The following is a 23,053-nucleotide window of genomic DNA, read 5'->3' as shown; positions in this document are numbered from 1 at the left end:
TCCTCTAGGAAAGAGAGGCAAGCTTCCCTTGCTTTGCCTGACAGTGAAAAACTTTGTTGCTAAAAGCTTCTTAATATGATCGCCTTTTTATTATTGGCACAAATTATCTTAGGCCTTTTTATCCTCAAACCAATTACTGACAGGAGTGAAAAGGGAGTATCACGATCAGTTTGGGTGAATCATCTGGGCCAAGAGTCTATATCCATGTCCACTATAAATAGTGATTACTTAGGACTGGGATTGGAGGATCTAAAGGTGTGACGAATGTTAGAGAATATTATTACTTTTTAATTAATATATTTATTGGGGAAATTAAATTGACAGTATATTAAAACCATACATCTCAGGGCTTAGTAATAGTAAGTGCTTAAAAATAGAGACTACTACTATGTAATTAGTTCTGATTCCTAACCCAACATATCCAGCATCCTTACTGCCCAGTGCCACAGCTTCCCTTTGAACTTGGTGCACTTGCTGCCCACAATCTGACCCTTCCCAAACCTACTCCATAGCATAGCCTTTATCATTCATCTTCTAAATAATTTTTATGATGCCTTTTCTGACTTCTCCAAATGGAAAGAGTCTCTTTTCTTTCTATCAACCCTGAAAATACTTCTAATATATACATTTTTCAAATGAAGCCACAAAATTAAGTATCTCAATTAATGATCTCAGCTTCCCAGGAATTAGAAGCTGAGATCATTAATTGAGATACTTAAGTGAGATGTTTGAGGGCAGAGATAGAGTTTTTATATATCCCTCCAAAGTGCTTGACCCAGTGCAGTGCAGTTAATGGTTACTCAATGAACAATAGTTAGTTAATTGCTAACTAGATGGCCAAGTGGACTCTAAAAAAAAGTCTTTTACCTTGCATCACTTATTAAAGACTGAAAAGGTAGCAATACAATAACAAATGCACAGGGGGTATTGTCACTAAAGGAATTTTTTCCCTCATAAAGAGACCCTTAGCATTGCCAACTTTTCTTGGAGTCCATGACCATGGAGAAAGTATATGAACAGACAAAAAGTTAAGTTCAGGGAGTCACCAAAATGACATTGGGAATAAAATATCATGTTCTTTCACCTCACCCAAAATAGTGTGAAAATCTTCTGTATTCACATCCACCCAAAATAAGGACTTTTTCTATCCTCTCAGAAAAGCAGAATGCTTACTTTACATTCATTTTGTCTTTTAAAATCCTCATCCCTCCTAACTCCCACCATCCATGGTTCTATGGACTCCAGGTGAAGGGTGAGAGGTATAGGATGAGGTATATATACCACAAAGTGACCAGGATGGGTCACTTCTTATGGATCCTTGACAAACACAAGCAAGGTAGGGCCTATGATTTCTTCCCCTCAGAGCCAGCACCTGTACAGTGGATTCCAGATCACCTTCTGGTGCCTTGTTAGCACTTATAAACCAAGATCCAAACTTTTGAATGTCATTTAGTTGGAACGCATCTGATGTATGATTCTGTACTTCTCATTGTCCATTTCACTGTTTAAACTCTGCTTCCATCTCTTCATCAAATATGCCTCTACTCCCTGCTTAAATCTTTGTTTCCAAGTCTTTCTGTCCAGAATGCTCCCCTTCCGGACTTCCAGTTAAGCCCATACTCTGTGTAAGACCCAGCTTCAATCATTCTTCCCCTCACATGCTATGCTTCTCTCTGCTTGATAACTCCAACTCAGCTGACTGTGCCTTCACCATCTCTCTCTTTGGTGAGTACCATTCGTTCATCATTTGATATTGTAAGTCTATGTGGCTTTCCCTACTATTTCATGTGTTTGTCATTTCTCATCATTAGTATTGGAGTGGATGGGGACTGGGATTTTCTGACTTCTCATTAGTCTTCCCATAGTATTCAGAATTTCCCCCTCCCTAATCCCCATGCTAGCACAGAGAATTGTCTTTAAATACTTATGTGTGTTTGATGAATTTCAAGTTATTGCACTGATTTACAATCTACTTTGGCTATGTCTGAGCATAATGGTCTTTTTAAGAGTTTATCTCTTGTTTTGGGTGCTAAATTAGGGAAACAACAGGAAACTCTCTACTTTTTGTTCAGCTCCATGCAAGAGAGAAAAGGACTTTCTGTAACCAAGAAATACACTGGTCATATCACTGGGTGGGAGAAGGAGGGAAATGGAGAGCCCTCAGCAATAAACAGGAGCTAGCAGTTAAAGAATCTGTGCTTGATAGTCCATTCTCTTCCCAGCCTTCTAAGAGGTCCAGAGCTATCAATTCCAGTGGCCCTCAAGCATCCCTATTTCCTGATAGGAAAGTTTTTTCCACATTTCAGCACCTGTGCCCTGGTGCTGCCTAAGTGAGGTCACAAAGAAATTCAGAGGGACTATATAAAATCGATAACACACACAAAAATCGATAACAAGGTAAAGGGCATATCTTATATACTTTTATGCTTTATAATATTTGTTAATGATCTCTGTTATTTATAGTACATATTAATATGTAACAGCACAAGCTAGTGTTCTTATAGTTCATTTTCTGTGAACCCAGAGATGCTTGGTTTACATATGCATATTAAAAATATTCAGAAAAAATAGCATATTATAAAGACTCCAATGAACTCCTATGAAATATCATTTCACTTTCCTGGTCCTTTTTATGACACAACTAAATGTGATAAAGTTAGTGCTTCATTTTGGGTTGATGGCAAGAATAATGATTGTAGAGCAAAGGCAAGAGAAGGGTCTGTGTTAGTCCTGAGTTGTTGTTGTTGTTTTCAAGCAAAATACATGTGCAAAAATGGCAGGTTTCCTTCTCTTCTGTATGGTGACCTCATTATTTTTTCTTCTGGAAGGCACCAGTGTTCAAATTGTATCTGCTCATATAACTGTTCATATATTCACATTTTAGTTTTTTTTTTAATTTATCTAAACTACCTGAGTCTACACATTAAACTGAGAACTGAGAAAGTCAAAGCCATGCAAGCACACTTCACCTACCCTTGTGGTAACCATAAATTCCCAATGTTCCTCATCTTGTCCAATATCATTATTGTTATCACTACCGAAACCATAAGTAATTCCTGAATATTTTAACATGTAAATTTTTATCTCAAACTTATTACAAAGAAAAACACAAAGATATAGTTATCCAAACAAGGATAGTACCACTTTTATGTAGGCTCTATAAGGAAAAATTTTATAGAGTGAATTTTAGACTCTCTTGATATATAGACCCAATCATCTAATCCATATAGCCCTCTTTAGTTGAGATTGCTTATAATAAGTATTTCTTATTTGATTGTCTTAATGGGCTCCAAAATGCAACTGCTATTGTGAAGAATATTACAATATCATGATGAGTTGGGGGTAAAATTTTATGAAGTGTGGAACCCTGCTACTCTATTTCCTGCTGAGAGCAGACACTGTCTACAAGGGGAAGGGCTTCAAGTGTAACTGCAACTTCTCCAGGAAGAAATATTAATAATTGTTTATTCATCCCACTGGAGAATTTGAAAGGGGACAACTAAGAGAAATGATATAGAAAACCAAAGTAATGATAGAACAATGAGCAAGTGAATGGTGCCAGAAAAGGCAATGGTACACAAAACAAAATATAATACTGTCATACTACTTGGCTCAGCACTGTTAATAGCAACAACAAATTAAATGATAAAAATAACCATTCTTTAAATATAACTCTTGAGAAGGATAGGAAGTATAAATAGAGACACTGAATAAGAGAGTGAAATAACTGTCTTCCATGGGGGGGGATATAAATATATAATATATAAAATTGATAAATATAAAAGTTGTAAGATAAATGTTTAAAAAATGGAAGTAATTGCCATAAGAAACCATTACAAGTTGAAAGTAGATGTTTCCAGGGAGTGCAGTTGGGAGTTGGGGAAAGGCATGGGATAGTACATGTTGCTTTTAGTTGTTTTATAGTACAATTTGAGTTTTTTATGGCTTCATGTTTTGCTAGAAATAAAAATTAAATTTTAAAAGAGAAGTGGACCTTGGATTGATCTCTGGAGCACTCTGGCATTTAGAGGTCAGGCAATAAATGAAGAGCCTATAAACAGGAGCTAGCAGTAGTTTCCAGGAGAGTAGGAAAACGTCCAAGAGAACATAATGTCCCTAAAGTTTCTCTACCATTATAAAAAATATTCCAAAAAGGAAAGGGTGGGAAACCATGTAAAAGGCTGCTACAGTTCTAAATAAGGACAGAGAAGTATTCCTTGGATTTATCATGATGGAGTGTGTTACTAACATCAATAGTTGACTTTGGATGTAGTGAAAGATTGAGTGAAATAGATTGAAGACAGAATGAGAAGTGAGGAATCTGGTACCGTGGATATAGAAAAATTGAATTGTTTTACTTTAAGGGGAGCAGATGAGAGAGGCAATATCTGGATTGGGCTACGGGCTCAAGAGACTGCCAGTGACCCAGTGAAGCAGGCAGTGACTATGGGTTTACTTAATTGCACCTGGGTAGAAGCTTTGGCCTTTGATAGCTAAAGAAGTTGCTGTCTGGAAGTTTTCTAATTTCTTTATGAAATATGAGACAAAATCATGAGGTAAGAATAGATAGAAGATTAGAGGTATGAAGGTGCGAAAATAAAATGTTATCTCCCTAAGTGGTAGAATTAAGGATAATACAGGGAAACCAAAAGCAAGAGTGATTTGGGCTCAATGTTAGAACAAATAATCTAATGGTCAAAAGAATCTAAAAATAGTCATTTGTAGTTCAAGGACATGAAGCCCTCACATCTTACCTTGTACATAGTGAAAGAATATGGTGATTTGCAGCTTGCACATGGCATATGACTATGGTGGTTTGCAGCTTAAATATGCCATTATATCCAAGCACAAAACATAGTGTATGTTCACATCAAGTTTCCTCAACATCAGCTGTCTCATTTCCTGGATCTAGTGGGTTCCATCAGACCTAAAGCTGGACTGCCAACCTTAAGCATGCTGATAAAAGACCTCAGTGGGTGAAGTAGGTAGTTAAAAATGAGTGGCTATAAATTTGGCTACCCTTATGTTCTGAGCCCTCAGCTAAGTGTCATCATTTCTGTGACAAAGTAACCCCAACTAGTGTTTTAAAGTAGACCCTAAAAATTACTTTTTATAGGAAGAGGACAGCCCGTTGCTTATACATGTCTTAGATATTTGTGGGTAAAATAAAGGATTGACTCAGAGTTGACAAACATTACTGAACAGTATTAAATAGACATTTAAGTAGAAGAAGTTAAACAAGTCAAATCTTTACATGATCTGAGACTGCCTTCCCAAAAGTTGAGTTTTGGAAAAAAAAAACAAAAACAAAAATGAAGTTGTCATTACTTGAAAAATAATTAGCAACCTGTTGCTAAGTGTGGTATTTATATCTTTCTAAGCCAAATTATATATATAGAACCATCCTGTTTTCAAATACAAGAAGGACATTTTAAGAAGGGCATTAGCCAGGTTTTTTTTCATCCCTAGAAAGGAAAGAAATAATGGAAATGAGCCATGAGTTAAATGCTATTTTGGTTAATACAACATATTTGTAGAGAGTGGAATCCCATTTGCTCTGGAGTGCTTTTAGAATGGGCAAGCCTTCTGGTGGGTATCTTGCCTGGGAGAGGGTTGTCGAATCAGCTGAGTTCTTCAGGTTCCATCCAACACTTGGGATAGAGAAGCTCATGGTGTTCCCCCCTCCCCCCCGCCCCAGTTCTGTCAGTGAGCCCACTGTAGAGAAAAGAACTGTGCATCACATGCTGTAGATGTGGGCTTGAACCCACATCTGCTTGAACCTGAGCTGAGTTTGTATCTTGCTTTCACCAATGGAATGGGGTAGAAGTGGCACTGAGCTAACTCAAAGCTTAAGGCTTAAAAGGGACAGAAGTTTCTGGGCTTTAATGCTCTTGGCAACCCATTGCCATGCTGTGAGAAGCCAAATTACATGGAAAGTCTGTATGGAAGAGAACCATAGTTCTGTTAGTTTGTCTGGCTGGACAACTAGCACCAATTGCCAGTCATGTGTCATGTAATGAACATGACACATGTAAGATTAAGCACAATTGAACCCTCAAATAACAGTAAAATCAACAACGTCATGGAGATTGGAGGAACTGCTCAAGTGAGTTCAGTCTAGCAACAAATCATAAGAAATAAGAAAATATGTGTTGTTTCAAGCTGCTAAGTTTTGGAGTTGTTTTTTATGCAAGAAATAGCTTAAACATTATATCAAGCAACCCTCAGACATTTTATTTAGGTCCTGAAATATTATCTGGGTATGAAAATGTGTGTAGGATGATGATTCTTCCAATAAAAATTGGATCAAATTCCTGATAATTATGAGAGGACATATAGAGCAACTGAAGATAAGACTTGGAAACTGAGGGTGCCTCCATGGCCACGGTTTACAACCACTGTATACAATTGTCGTCATTGTCATCACAGAGTCTATCCTAATGTGTCTCTGTGTCTCAGTGACATCATTCTCCTTTCTCTGCTTCTACTTTTTGGTCCTTTTCCTTCCTCTGCCCTTCCTTACAACACTCTGACCTAGGAACTAAATCTCAACCTCAAGCTGAACTTAGGCTTGGCTTCCATCATATATATATATATATGACTCTGGCTCAGGACTGATCTGAGTGTGGTATATTTATCTTTGGAAGCCATTAAAAGTTGACTGTCATTACAGGTTGACTTTTGGCATCTCTACTATTGGATGCCAGCTCCTAGCTTACTGAGGTGCTTCAAGAGATAGAATGCTTTGGTTAAGAGAAGTGATCAGACATGCTTAAGCAATGCTTGGGAAGGCTGTTGGCAGACTAATAAGAAAGAAATTTTAAAAATAGAAAAAAGAAATTGACTAAATTAAGTTAAAATTTGAAAATATAAAGAAGACAGGAAGGAAGGAAGGTAAAAGAAGAGAGTAATATAAATTTTTACCATCTGTTTCTAATGCTTCTCAGCAACTTCCAAGCCCAAAATATTCTCTTTGGAGTTTACTAATATTGTTTCTGTGTTTTCAATGTAAACTTTTCCAGATTACTTGTGGTAATAGGGCATTAAAGAACATTAAATAAATGCAAAGCAATATATGTTGTACACCACACACACACACACACACACACACACTCACACATAATATGCTTGCTAAAGAACCTCAAATTTCATTAAATAGGCAGTATCTGCTTATGAATTATTTTTAAAAATAGGAATTTCCACTGAATCAAAGGTATCATCCTGATGTCAATATGAATAAGCCAATAAGATGGTAACAAACATCCTCAAAGACTCAGTCTCAATAAGCTGATAAAACTGGAAGCCAGGAACCAGGACTGCGAGCTGAGGCTGTGATTCCATCACTGATTGCTCTGGGCCTCCGGGTGGGTCATTTAACCTTGCCTGTCTTCAGATTTCCTATCACCAAAAAGGAAATTAAAACTGGAATTCATTCTCCTGGGTAGCAGCCTAAGAGCCAGAGAGCATCTTATCATCCTATTTATAATTGTAGACTCACAGAATTTTAGAGTTGGATGGGTCTTTAGCCACCACCAAATTAATCCCCTCACTTTACAGATGTCAACACTGGGACTCAGTAAGGTGAAGCATCTTGTTCAAGGTCAAGCCAGCTGGTACCTGACTTTTAGACTGAGAGTCCATCATGATATAACATAGACCTATGCCCCCCAAAGTATTCTCGTCTCCTTTCCTCTTTATACCCATAAAAACATCTGTGTTCAGTTAAAGAAATAGTTGAGAGCATGGGATCACTTTGAGATATATACAAATTAGTTCTAATGATCAATTCACAAATAATATAGCCTTTAATGTCACGTTTGATATTTGCCTGAAGATAGAAGATCAAAATTATAACTGCATTCCTATTATCCTGATTTGTGGAAGAACAGGAAATGCCTTTGCATAGCAAATTATGATTGAGGTTATTTGGGAACATGAATATATCTTGGCTTCTGATTGATTCTCTAAGGACTCCTCTACCACCTCTGGAGATGGCAGCAGAGGCTATAATACCTCAAGCTTAAAACAAAAGAAAACAAAACAGATTATGTGTCATTTCCACAAGTCCATGAAATCCACACAATCATAGTATGAAAAATTAGAGGAAATTTTTATTGCATTCTTTTGGTCACATCCTGACTTCTATTCAGCTTCACATGATTTTATTTTTCTTCCTCCTAAGGACTTGAGCAGGTGCAAATGGATGTGCTTCTACAGTTAGGATTTTTATTTACATTTCGGAGAGCCAGCACAAATCATTTGGCCTAAAGTTTCATAGAAGCTTCTCTTCTATTTCCTGTGGAAGAAAGACATCACCAACTGCATTTCAGTAATGCTTTAAGGGAAATGGAAATCAGTGCTGCCCAGTGAGCTTTGTGTACAGTGGCTTGCAAAGGCATTTTCTATAATGTATGGAATGAACTGTTTCAAGTTTTTTTTCTTTGCCACTATAATTTTTATATCTCATTTTACCTCTGTAATTAAGACAGGTCTGGTAGGTATTTAAATTAGCCCAGCTTTCATCTCTATCACACATTCATTTCAAAACTTTTATGAATATTTAATAGAGGTTTTATAATTCATGGTGATATGATGAACAGCCTTTTGGCCGTTAAGTCAATTGACAGAAAAAAAAAATCTCTCTCTTCAGGCAGAAATAATAACGATTCTATTTCTGTTCCTAGATTGGTGATTACACAGTCACCTGTTTTCACATTAAACTTTGATGATAAATTACTCAGCAACCATGATAATATCAGAAGTTTTACTGGCCAGAACAAATTGCCAGTAATTGCTCGCAAGATAAAGAGAAAAGCACTGCCTCTCTTTCCCCCTGTCCTTCCCCCCGGGGGGTTGTGGCTGCGACCCCACAATCCAACTGGCTCCAATTTCTTTCATTTGTTCTTTTCATTTTTTTTGTTTCCTTTCAAACCTCGATCTGTCCGCCTAGTAAGAATATATTAATATTCCATTAGCATGGCTGCAGATTTGGCATGCACACACATAACATAGGCTGCATAAAAACAGTTAACTTTGAGATGAATTGCAGTTCAAACAGGTTCATTTTCTACCCGACTCCCCACAGGACATACATGCACATTTTAAAAAATATTTGGGGAAATGCCTCCAGATTAAAGTGTACGTCAAATGATGCTGTTTCCAAAGCAACCTAGAGGTTTTCTTTCATTTACATATATCAAAGGTTTAAGAAAAGAGTCTGATGATAATACCTAAATATGTATCAGAGGATTATAAAATCTAACCTTGGCATCAGATCCGGGTAGTGGGGCATCCTGCCTTCAGTATTCATCTCAGCACCAAACTGGAACCATAAATGGTAAGAAATGGAGGAGTCGCACTCCATCCTCCAGCCCTTTGGAGTCATCAAGGAGCTGAAAGGAGGCCCTCCCTACAGCATATTGGGGAACTGGACCATCCCACCAGGCTTTTATGTCTCCTATAATGGGGTCACAGACTCCACTGTCTCCCTGAGGAGGTAATTCTGCTGCCTAATAGCTTCTACTCCAACAAACTTTTTTCCCAGATATGCAGACAACTCCTCTCTGCTCATTTCCTTCTCAGTAATGCCCCTTTTACTAGCCTGCAAATTCCTCTTTGGGGGTTTACAGCCCTGAGGCAGAGGCTGTGATACCAAAGTTCCTTAGCAGCAGCTTCACGGAGCTATACACACTGCATTCTTTTAATCTTACCTCGTATGTTAGGGCCTTCATTCATCCCCTCAATCATTTTTGTGGCTCCTCTTCTTACTTTGTCCAATTTGTACGAATATATTACTTGTATGAATGATGAGTTTGACTCTATAAACTGTAATGCATCAATGACTATGTGGTAGTAAATACTCACCGTATCCTTAGTATGTATATACACCACACACACACACACACACACACACACACACACACACACACTGAACGTTAATATATTCAATACCAAGGGCATAAACTCTACAGGCATTCAAGTACCCTTGGCTTTACCCAAGGAGAAATGCAGAGAAAACTGTATTGCCCCATCTCCTGCACCCATTCCTTCTAAACTTTATTTCTCAATGAGACCTTAGAAATCTGTCCTTGGGTAAGGGAGAGTAGAAAACTACATAACAGATCCATATCCTGGTTATTACCAATGCAAATTTGCTTCCATAAAAAAGCATTAAACATGAGCATGCTCAGGTTGAGTATTATTCAGAGTCCTATGTGAGAAATAAAGCAGGGAATTCTGTGAATATTCCTCTATCTCTGGACAGAGGTCTCACAGAGGGATGAGAAGAGTCAAATGTTATCTAAATTTCAGATGAGGCCATTTTAGAAATTATACCCTTTAGTTCTGCTAAGGAGGGAGGGTGGAATTTACTATCAACATTTCCACACATTCCATTCCCTCTCCCTTCAAAGGAAACCTCAGAGCTGAGCGACCAAAGTGGCATCATGCAAACAGGAACCCATAAACATCAACTGCCTCTGTTGTATAATGTTTGATGTGTGAACAGTGTGTCATTGTGATGCTGGAAGAAACCCAGCTCCCTCCTTCTTTATTGTGGGCTGCAGGGCCTAATAGGCATAAAATAACTGCCAACTGGGCCCATGTGCATTTTAGTGCTTTTAGATGCTGAATAATTTAAATAATTTTATTCCAGTGAGGTGGGTGGACTTAAGAAAGCAAATGTTTACAGGACGGTGGTTGTGAATAGATGGCCACTCCACGCACACTTGTGCACAATTGCATGCGCTCTTACACACACACACACACCAGAGTCTTGCAGACAGAAACATAGAGCTATAGAAGTGAAAGAGCAGATTTTTTGTTATCATGTCTTCACTTTCAATGCATGTGTATTTTACCCCTGGTATTTCAACCATTCCTTTTCACTTGTGAATCCTTGTATCTGTGAATCCTGGACAAAAACCACCAAATATAGAGAATTGAAATGAAAGCTTCATGATGGTTAGTTTTATAACTTAATACAATTATAACTTAATTTTATAGTTATGACGTATGGAAAAGAAGTTATTGTTTATTTTATCTGAAGCAGCTTCAAGGAATCTTCTGGTCTAACAAGAAAGTCTCAGCTGTTGCTCAGCATTGTGATAACATTTTGATCTTGTTTCTGAGCAAATGCCATTACTATACTTCTAATTTTGCTTTTGGGCCAGACCTTTTTGAGGGGATATTTATAGAGCCGTGTTTTTATACACATGTCTATCATGAGATAGATTCACAGATGTGATACATCATAGTCAATGTCTCTCTCATATGCAATCTAGACTGAAGATTGGTCAAAGCATGTAAAGCTCTGCCTAGAGCCAGAGGAGTAGACTAAATGAATTTATGGATCCCTAGAAGCCACTGAAAATTTAGGAAGACACAGATGTGAGTGCACTAGTAAACATTTATGTTGGATGTTTCATAACTGTAGATATCTGAGTATCTTTCCTTTAGGCAGCCCGATAATTGATCACAGCTGTATAAATTACAGGTTACTAGAAAGGCTGTGGCATATTGAATTTATGATGAATTGCAGGCACCCGTGATAACTTTCTGTTACGTACTCCACCCCCCAACACACACACCCAAAGTACTGTTCCATGCTTCAGAGACTAAGACCCTCGACAGAAACTAAAATGAAAAGTTAGCCAAAGCTCACAAATTCTGACTTAGAAGAAGTAAAGTAGAAGGCTTAATAAGGCCTTATAATCTGGGCACTGTGCTAGACTGGGAACTTTATCCCTACACTCATCTGATCCTTACAGCAACCCTATGAAATACGGACTATACTTCCCACACTATAGAAGAGGGTATTAAAGCTCGGAGTAGCTCACCAAAAGTCCCCCAGCAATCAGTAGGCCAAAATCCAGGTTTCAAGTCTAGATCTGACCATACAGCATCAGATGCTGCATTCATGTTATCTGTCTTAAAGGATATACCCTCAGAGTTTGCACTGGATTCTAAATTCAGACTCTGTGGGTTGCCAACATTAACAGCTGGAGGGAAGAACTGAGTCATTATTCAGATGTACACTTTCTTTATATAGAGACAGAATAGCCTGTGGCTCAATGGCAGCATTTAAAGGGCTGTGGGGAGGAGGACCCCTATTACTCCCTTGATGAGCTTCACTGCCTGCTTGTTAGTGCCTGAGATCCCTCACAATGGAACAACACCTTCCATTTCACAGATATGGAGAGGGCCTAAAATAAAATCTCCCAGAGAGTTGTAGGACCCAGTCTGAAATACATACCTACATTAGACAAAATCCCTTCCTGGGAAAAATTGATCAGAAATAGAAAAATTTAAGAAAATGTGGGCCAGCTGAAGATCTCCCCTAAAGGAAAAGGCTGAGGCAATAAAAACAACAAAAAAAAATGAACTATTGGGACTTCATCAAGATAAGAAGCTTTTGCACAGCAAAGGATACAGTCAACAAAACTAAAAGACAACCTACAGAATGGGAGAAGATATTTGCAAATGACATATCAGATAAAGGGCTAGTTTCCAAAATCTATAAAGAACTTATTAAACTCAACACCAAAGAAACAAACAATCCAATCATGAAATGGGCAAAAGACATGAAGAGAAATCTCACAGAGGAAGACATGGACGTGGCCAACAAGCACATGAGAAAATGCTCTGCATCACTTGCCATCAGGGAAATACAAATCAAAACCACAATGAGATACCACCTCACACCAGTGAGAATGGGGAAAATTAACAAGGCAGGAAACAACAAATGTTGGAGAGGATGCGGAGAAAAGGGAACCCTCTTTCACTGTTGGTGGGAATGTGAACTGGTGCAGCCACTCTGGAAAACTGTGTGGAGGTTCCTCAAAGAGTTAAAAATAGACCTGCCCTACGACCCAGCAATTGCACTGTTGGGGATTTACCCCAAAGATTCAGATGCAATGAAACGTCGGGACACCTGCACCCCGATGTTTCTATCAGCAATGGCCACAATAGCCAAACTGTGGAAGGAGCCTCGGTGTCCATCGAAAGATGAATGGATAAAGAAGATGTGGTTTATGTATACAATGGAATATTACTCAGCAATTAGAAACGACAAATACCCACCATTTGCTTCAACGTGGATGGAACTGGAGGGTATTATGCTGAGTGAAATAAGTCAATCGGAGAAGGACAAACAGTGTATGTTCTCATTCATTTGGGGAATATGAATAATAGTGAAAGGGAATATAAAGGAAGGGAAAAGAAATGTTGGGAAATATCAGGAAGGGAGACAGAACATAAAGACTCCTAACTAGGGGAAACGAACTAGGAGTGGTGGAAGGGGAGGAGGGCGGGTGTTGGAGGGGAATGGGTGACGGGCACTGAGGTGGACACTTGACGGGATGAGCACTGGGTGTTTTTCTGTATGTTGGTAAATTGAACACCAATAAAAGTTAATTATAAAAAAAATAAAAATAAATTAAAAAAAAGAATGAAAAAGAAAAAATAAATAAAATAAATAAAAATCTCAAAAAAAAATGAACTTACAATTTCCTTAGGTAAGGCATGTTCTGGCTTATTGATGAATTAAATATGGGCATCCAAGTTTTGTGTGATATAAACAAGTCAGGTCTTTCCTTTGCCTTGGGTTCCTGTCTAGAACATGAGGCAAACCTTCCTGTGTACTCAGGATATTGAGCAACTTGACTAGAAACACCGCATTCTTACTTGGTGAATGTGTTGCTTAGAACAAACATCCATATCTATTTATCTGAGAGGAGGTTTTAAATTAGAAGCAGAAATGAAAACTTCAGAAAAATAAAGATAAATTATTTTGTTTTTCCTCCTCATCTATAGTAGTGACTATCTGAGGTATATTTAGAAAACATACAAGTATTAAGGATATATGCTAGGATGTTCTTCAAGTAAAGTTATGAAAAGGAAAATAGCCATAGTCCCAGCACAGCAAGATGCCTGAGATAATATTGATAAGTCACTCCCTACAAAGAGTATAACTCCATTTGGTAGACCAAATAGAAATCTTAGCCAATCCAGTAAAAGCAAAAGGGCTTAAACAAATTGGAGGGATCATGGTCAGACATAAGAAAGAACTTATTGACTAATAGGAATCAAATATTGATTAGGGAGGTGAGCAATCCATTGCCTTGAGATATTCTGAAACATAAATACATCTGTTCAATTTCCTAATTGCATAACAGAATGACTTCTTTCTCCCTTGGAGACTTATAAAAGATGAAAAAAGTCTTAAATTAATTAACCATTTTGTTTTAACTGTTTAACATATAATTAGTGTTTGTTTCCTAATAGTATACCAGTCATTTTATGGTAATATTTACTAAAATTTTTAGACTATCTCTTTGTACTACATATTTTACATACATTAGTGGTCATAACATGGAAAGTAACTATTTCGAGGGTATGGCTAATAAATGGTATTCCAGGATATTAGCTAATTACAAAGTTCAGCTACTTCTACAACACTAAATTGCTTAAAAATATCAAGGCTTAAATTTTTTTGTGTTTTCTCAAATAGAATATAAAGTACTGGAGAGTGGAGGCTACATGTTTCTTGCATCTACATGCTTTTCACACATACTTGGTCATCCAGCTAATCATGTTGATTCTTCTTCCTCCTTCACATATGCTGAATACAACAACTTCTTCCTACCCTCAACTTCACTCTTTTCACAGAAGCCACATCATCATCATCTTTCAAGTGGAGCACAAAGAAATGAACCAATTTTGTTTTTCTTCTTTGGTCTTGCTCAGCTCCAAAAAATTTTCTCTCTGCTGGCGAGATTGCATTATAAATGGAAATCAGATCAGGTCCTGCTCTTGTCTAAAACTCTCCAGTGGTTTGAACTATCTGCAAAATGCCATTTCACCTCAACACACCTCTTGGGGCTTTGGCATTGCTTTTGCCTCTGCCTGGCATGATCTCTCAGATCATCTTCTCCAGGGCAGCTCCCACTTACAGTAGATAGGCCACATAGGCCCATGAAAGATCCAGCTTTGATGAGTCCCTAGAAATATCCTTTCTTGGTTTCCCAAACCTCATCTTTTGGGAATATACTAACCTTGTTTAAAGCACTTAAAGCATGGTGGTGTGAGTTAACTGTTTATTCATCTTTTGCCTGACAAAACTATATGACTTTTTCAAAGGCAGCAGCTTTGAGTCATTCATAAATAAATCTTCACCAGTTCCTTAAATTCTCAATGTATGTCATGAATAATGGATCCATGGTAATGTCTGGGCTCCTAACTGGGGCTTAATAAATGCTTATTAGCTAAATTCATGTACTTTTTTAAAACTTTGTAGGATCTAATTTATCTTAATTGGACTTAAACAAAAAGAGTTTCTTCCTGTCAAAGCACCAAATTTCATGTCAAACATCAAAACAGACACACTAATTCAAAAACCAGAGGAGAGAATGATGATGGCTACTTTCTGAACAGGAGTAAAGAATGTTCAATGTCCACCAGTTAATTCTCCTCTCTTGTTTATCTCAAGGGTGTATACATAAAGCTGCTTTTCTTGTAACAATACAGATTTTTGGCTAGGAACCATTAACAAATGTGTTAAGTCGTTGTGACAACTGATTAATTTTAGTTTAAGGTTATGAATACAAAACAACGAGTGTTGGTATGTTACGTGCATTTTAATGATGTCACAGGAAAAGTAAAGGATGAGAAAGATAATTCAATTTGCTTTCTCTAAAAGGTCAGTTCTCCTGAGATAAAAATTGTCCCTTAGGGTACCAATGCCTTTCTTTCAGCTGCTTCTCTCTTCTGCTGCTTCTCTGGCTCCTCCTGTTCCTTGGGGATGTGAGCATTTATACTGAAAGGCAATCAGACTGCGTTGTTTGGAATGAAAGTGTGTTGGTAGAGGGAAGCAGAGGACACCCATGCTTTTAAAAATGGTTGAAAAAAATGTGGTTTTTCCCTTGATTTCACCATTATTCTAGCATACTTTAAAATGTGAATTTAAGAAAAGAAATAGAAATTGATAAAGTTATTTAAATAGCACATTTGCCAATGTTTGTATATACACCTGGATGTGGAAGTTTCTGTGAGGAAGATTGTGAATCAGTTGGTCAAAGTTTATCACAAGTGTTTATAACTGATATCTTGTATTTTGGCAGGATTGAATCTTTCATAACAGCAGGACCCAGCACAGGGTCTTCACAAACTTGGAGCTCAGTATGGATTTATGGAATCAATGGATTAATATCTGACTCTAGATAGGTTGGGAAACATTCAGTGCGTGGCTTTTATCACCCATCCAGTTGGGCTCAGGTTCTTACAAGTAAGAAAACAGATTCTGTTATGTATAGGTTCAGCAGAAATTTTGTTTAAAAATGAATATTTGGCTTAAAGTTTCACAGAACAATACAAAAGGGAAGTTTAAGTGAGAGATAATCAAGTTATCAAAAAGTACCTGAGTTTAAGTTTTAATTGTGTATATGAAACAGAAAAATATGTAACCATAACTTTAAAGATATCACAAATCTCTGCATGAAATAAACAGCAAACAATGAGTGAGTAAAGATAAATAGAAATTCAAAGATGGGGGAGGATACAATCACCTGATTTCCTTAGAGACAATTTTTCAGGGGAGGAGAAATTTTTGTTAATGAGAGATATGAGTAGACTGGAAGACTTCCAGAAGATGAACTTAAAAGAGGAAAAAATAGAAGTAAGGATGTCCAATAGAGAAAGCTTGATTTAAAGAAGCTGAACAAAAGCTAAGTGAATATGCAAAGGAAATGGAGAAAGTGTATGGAGACATTTATATTCATATATCCAGTGTGTGGGGACACTCATATTCATAATCTCACAGTGCCCTTCTTTGGGGCCCCACCATCATTTCATATTCAGATCACACTATAGGTGGAAAAGAAATGACTACTCTTAGGCCCTCTAATCATAAAAGTTCTCTTGTGAGAGGAAAAGACACTGTGCTGTCCTCAAGTGCCTCAGACTAAGTCAGATTTAGAATACGACATCTGGGAGGTGATAATATGTGGTAGAACAGTGGAGGTAGAAGCCCTGGGTTGGGGTTACTAGTGAGCTGTATAGTAGAACAAGTTCTTTAACTTTTCTGGGCTTTTGACTTTCCTCATATGAAAGTAGATATAATAATTTTATGGTAACATGTGACACTTCAATTTTTTTTAACTAGGAGGTGCTGCCCAAATATAAACTATTTCCTTCTCTTTAAAGAATTGTTTGGAAAGTTTGGTCAGGGAAGGCTTATTGGTAGAGGTCAGACTTAAGGTAAACCTAAAACATTAGGGTCTCAAGTTCATACTGATGAATATTGGAAAGTAATGGTATTTCTGTCATTGTGTCAGTAATTACTTTCAGAAAATCCTAGCTATTAGGAATAAAGAGTAAAAACATAGGAGAACAAAGATGCTAACTCATACCCTGACAACTGAACCCAGATCTTAGCAAATAGGAGATCCTCTATTAACATGTATTGAAAAGAAACACATACTTACTTTTTAAAAAACTGAGCTATATCTCATACACAGTAAAATCCACTCCTTTTGGTGCACAATTCTATCAAGCTTACTTGTTTTAAATGCAGACATAAGGTAAGATGTCTATGCTGATACGTTCATCTCCTTGTTTGCTCATCCCCATAAATGACCACAGGGATATAATTTAAGAGTAGGTTGAGCAGGAAAAGAGAAAAATTTATAATATTGATATAGAACAAAATAACTGACACATCTGTGTCTCACTGTCCCCCACTGAGGAATGACAGCAGCATTGATGATGAAGATGGGCAATGAAGAAGGTGGCTCATCAGTTCTTGCTTTAACATCCTCAGTTAAGGCTTGCCATACATGTACAGCCAATAGACTGAGCTAGGGAAATAACCTCAGATGAGGATGAGAAGAAAAAGGAAAAACAAGCAGAAAAAATTGAATCTAGACAGAGTTATTGCTTTCCTAAAAATTATTTGCAAAATAAATTTCTGTATTTCCTACCATATAGTCTCCTAATGTCATGACTAAGCTGCTGATTCTATATCTCTTGTCTTATGTTTGTTTGACCTTCCCTTCTACCAGGTTCTTACAGTCACACACACACAAGTGTACAAATCTGTTCAAAATGGCATCTAACAAAAAGTAACCTTTTTATAAACTATAATTACCAATAATCAATCAAAGTCTGAAAAGAAGAATTCAAGCTAGTTATTTTCCCATTTGACATAATAAAATCTGTAGTGAAGAACAGAAATGTAGCTCAAGTGAACGGGTCACTCCTTAAAATCTCACGGCCTCTAGCAGTTCCATTTCTCCATAGTCGACGGAGAAAGAGAATTGGCCCTTGCTGTTTTCCTATAGCCTGCTGCTCAGTCCTGTGTAGACACTAAGGGATTTTACAAATTAGCAGGCAGGGTAACCTGAGCTGAAGAACAGAAGAAAGCTGAAAAAAAGAGAGGAAGTCACAACTCCAAATACATGCAAATGAACGAGTAGAAGAGTATAATAATGATGAAAGAATATAGGAGATGTACACACAAAATAAATGAAATCCTTAGGGAGTAAGCTCACTAATATATATGACCAAGAAATTTTGAAGATATTATTAGTCCTTTATCATAAATTAAACCTACTAGCTCACTTTTCTTTGCAAACTATGATATGGGGAATGGCATTCGCTGGCAGTACCTTTTGGTAGAGAAAAGTAAAGGCCATCATTGTTGTTACTTCTCAAGTTTCCAATCTAGCTGTAAGAACAGTATGGCCAAGCCTGCTCCCGACAAACAAATGACTGGCAGTGGGCAGTGAAGTGAGGCTTGGGTAGCACTCGGTGGAAGTCATCCAGATAACATGCAGCCACCCCTTTCCCAACTGTGGAAGATTGAGGACACTTAAGGCAGACAGGGATTGAGATGGAGGAAGATCTCACCCTGTAGTACACTTCATAATATAAAAGCTCAGTTAAGAATATATATTGACAGGTATTATATATATAGGAAACGAAAACAAATACATTTTTCTAAGTTTGCATTTTGGGAAGCACGTAATTCACTAAGAATAATTTATATAGTGCCAAAATGTATGTCATCAGCCTTCAATTAGGCGTCCTACTATAGCAGTGTTGTAATAATATCAGTAGCTTTGCTTAGTGATGAGAGGCCCCTGAAGGAAAATGAAATACTTCTGTTGAAATCATTTTATTAGCTGGAAGTTAGAAATGGTTTTCTTTATACTGCAAGGCAACTCTATGAGAGGACGAGCCACCCCTCAAAGTAACCCCTTACCTATTTGCTACCAGCTTGAATTTCCGCATACCAGAGTACCTTCTTCCAATCCCACGTTAGAGATACAAGCACAGAAAGAAATTGATTCCATGGGAGGATGCAAGCAGCTCTCCTCTAGAGAAAAAGATTTGTAGTAAACTACTTTTCACATTTGTTGCATGTAGAAAAAAACAAAAATGATCCGACTTGCAATAAACTGATTTTAATACAATTTGGGTTGAATACAGGTTGTATTTTTTCAAATACATCTGAAAAAATTCTTCTAGAATTATTCTCAGAATTTGATTCTCTACATTAACAATTCTAAGGGATGCTGTTCTCCATTGAAATCTATGTAAATATTACAGGAAAGTTGTTTAATGCACACCTTATGCACCTGTACCATTTAGATGTCTGTGAGCATAAATGAGGCTGGCCCACACACCTTGGCAGTTTTGAAGGAGAATAATTTTAACCAGCACAGACGGTTAGTTAAGTAGATTTGCTAAATCACATGTGCACACTAGGCATATCAACAGGCCCTCTCCAAATTTTTAGGCCTCTAACCTCCTTTCTAATAATTATGGAAATTTTTGAATCATCCTTTCAAGAATGGAGTTGTTCCTGTGAGGACAATTTACTTATTATCACTGACTCCCCTCCTCTCTGATGTTCTTGATCAGTTTTTTCTCTTGAACACCTATTGACCAGCAAAACAATGAATGCAAATGTTTTACACACAGGTGTCTCATTTGTGTTTAATATTTGTAAGTTTTAAAATAAGTTCAACATCTATTGTTTCATTCGACTGTCCCCATAAGGGTGAATGTTGCTCACAGGACATATCATGGGACTCAAAATTCAGAGGATTAAGAGGTTGTCTTTGTTCCATAGTGAGCAGGGGTGCCCCACATTTTCTTTGTCCTAATGGACCATGTTCTTGTTCCATCAACAGTATATCGTGGCCTGCCAAGACCACGAACTTCTTTCATCAGCCATAGAAATAGACATATGTATATTTAGGTTTTCTGCTTATCCTTGTGTGTGTGTGTGTGTGTGTGTGTGTGAAACTATTAAGCCAAATGCCAACCAAATCCAATTCTCCAGGAAATGAGGGAACAGTATCTTCTACATTTTGCTATTCTTTTTGGCTAAGTCACTTCGTGAAACTTAGACAACATCTATGTGGCACAATTCAGACATCTACCGCACTGTCATCAGTCCAAATTCAGTAGCCTGGTTCATGCTGCAGAGACCTGCATATGTGTCTCCTTCCCATGCCTCCTGTGACTGTGGCTTGCTAATGCACACACAGACCCTCTGCTTCCTTCCAAGAAGACATCTCCTTTCAGCCAGTTAATCAGCACCCTGTCCCCCTGCTGCAGTCTGGCTAGACTAAGTAGACAATGTCACTATTAAGCTGCTGAGAATCAGATGCCATGTCACACATGTGGTTTCAGAAGAGTGGTTGTAAGAGGGACAGCAGCCTCCCTGCCTGGTGACACTGTGACGGCTGGCCCTGTGGACAAGCAGCCTGGAATCTCATTAGCCTCTTTTCTGGCTGCAGCACTGCATGTTAAGCATCTGTGTCCTCTGATTGCAATTCTTAGCTTGGGGCCTTTAGGGAGCATGCCTCTAATCTGGGAGCCTTGTCACCACCCCAATTTCAACATGGTGTAGGAGGGGACTTTTCAAACACTTTTTGCCTCTATATCCAACTGGAATATCACCAATCAATATCTCCTCATCTACAACCAAGATTTACCATTGTCCAGTAAAATATCCTTTCTATTGTGTTCTCTATCAGGTCATGAGGGTTTTGTACTTATCCTGGCCAAGATCTGATGCAGATCTTTTCCTGTTTATTTCACAGTGCTTAACCAGTATGACTCCTGTTCCAAGGGTCTCATTTAAACTGAGGATTCAGGACACATCCAGCCTTGCTTTCCTGTGATTGGATTCTCATATATGGGGCCAGGCCAGGTTATCTGCATGGTCAGTTTGTTAATTAAGGAAGCCATGTGTCTTTTACATACCAATATTCTATACTTGGGTCAGTTGGGCTCTACTGGTGGCTGGCTAATAATTCTTAGGAGAAACTGATAACCATGTATACATCTTCTTGACTTATAAATTCTGCCACTAACAAAGACTTCAAAGCAGAGGGACAACCAATGGATTGTCCTTTAACAACTCTATTTCTGTTTTTCTGTATTTCTAACATCTTTGCTCCTATTTAAATAGGCTCTTGATTGTTATTTTAATTAGAATTCAGACATTCTTCCAACCACTATACATCTCATTCCATTAATACATGGAAGTGCTTACTATATTTCAGGCACCGGTCAGAGTTTTAAGTGGAAAAGGCCCAGCTCTCAAATCTTGAAGAGACTCTGGTTTATGAGGAAGAGGCTTCAATTGACCTTGACACTCCACTCATTCTTGTTTGGGTGGAAAGTGCAGGGATCAGCTGATCAAAAGCAATTGGTGAGCACTATTATTTAAGGCTACTTTATGCACCAGGGTGAGGTTTGTGGGCACAGAAACTTCAGAATAACAAAAGGAAGACCCTTAGCCCGGAGGAATTCAGATGGTAGCTGAGTTGACATGACACATTTTACTTTTGGAAGGAGAAACCAGAACCAATACAGAAATGATCTTGAATGTCAGAATTTGTTTGGTAGGTAATGAATAATCAATATGCCAAGAACAGGGGTTGACTCATAATGCTTAATTAACTTAATATAAATATAAATTACATAAATAAATTTAAATATAACTTGATTTATTATTTATTATATATAATTATAAATTAATATATTACAGATAAAATATAATAAAATATAAATATATATGTAGTTTGTTCCATGAATGATTTAATTAAAGAACAACAAAGCCAACAGAGACTAAGAATCCACTCTTTAATCCCTGATAGACTTTAATGGACTTTTTGTTAGCTTCCCATCAGATTTCTTTTTAAGAAGAAAAAAATCAGACCAATAATGGCATCTTTTTTAGTATTAACCATGCTTAGGTAATATACTAGGCATTCTCCATTCATGATTTCTGTCTAAGTACAACAGTCCAATGAAGCAACCATTTCCCTTACCCTTTTACCAAGACAGGCTCTGGGGGCTCAGAGAAGTTCAGAAATTTGTGCCATGTTTAATACATGGTAAAAGGTGTCATTGGTATTCAAACTACAAAGTTGCTGTTAAGTGTTAGGCTCTATCTGCTGTGCACAATGAACCACCTAGGCTAGACTCTTCTCCTGACCTTTGATTTAATGCAAGAGGACAATAGATTCCAGGCCCCGGGGACAATATTTTTCTACTGTGCTCCTTAGAGGTATTTCTAGGAGCCCAAGGCTCAGCCTCTCTGCATTTTCATGCTGATGGCTCATACTATATTACTGTCAGGTTAATGTGTGTTGACCCTTACTTTTTGCAGGTCAGAATCCATGATACTAAGACCATACCTCATTTACATTACTCTGCTCAGCTCCTGGCATCATGCTTGACACTTTGCAGGGATTCACTGATTTTTACTGAATTTTATTGAATCATATCAGGCCCACACCTGGGGAATGAAGTACCAGGCCCCGGGGTATCAGTTATTGATTGTGGAATTTGGGGCTCCTCACTCTCTTTGAGCCTCAGTTTCCTCCTGTAACTCCCTACCTAATACTGTTGTTTGGAGAGCTGAATGAAGTAAGCAGATGAATGAGACACCCGCCATAATGTCAAGCACATAACTGGACAGAAAACTGTGTCTGGGTTCTTTTTTCCTCCCCTGCCCCTTTGATGCTAATTTAGA

Source organism: Vulpes lagopus, chromosome 1 (assembly GCF_018345385.1).
Source record: "Vulpes lagopus strain Blue_001 chromosome 1, ASM1834538v1, whole genome shotgun sequence".
Classification (NCBI taxonomy): Eukaryota; Metazoa; Chordata; class Mammalia; order Carnivora; family Canidae; genus Vulpes; species Vulpes lagopus.
Note: the sequence above shows the minus strand (reverse complement) of the source record.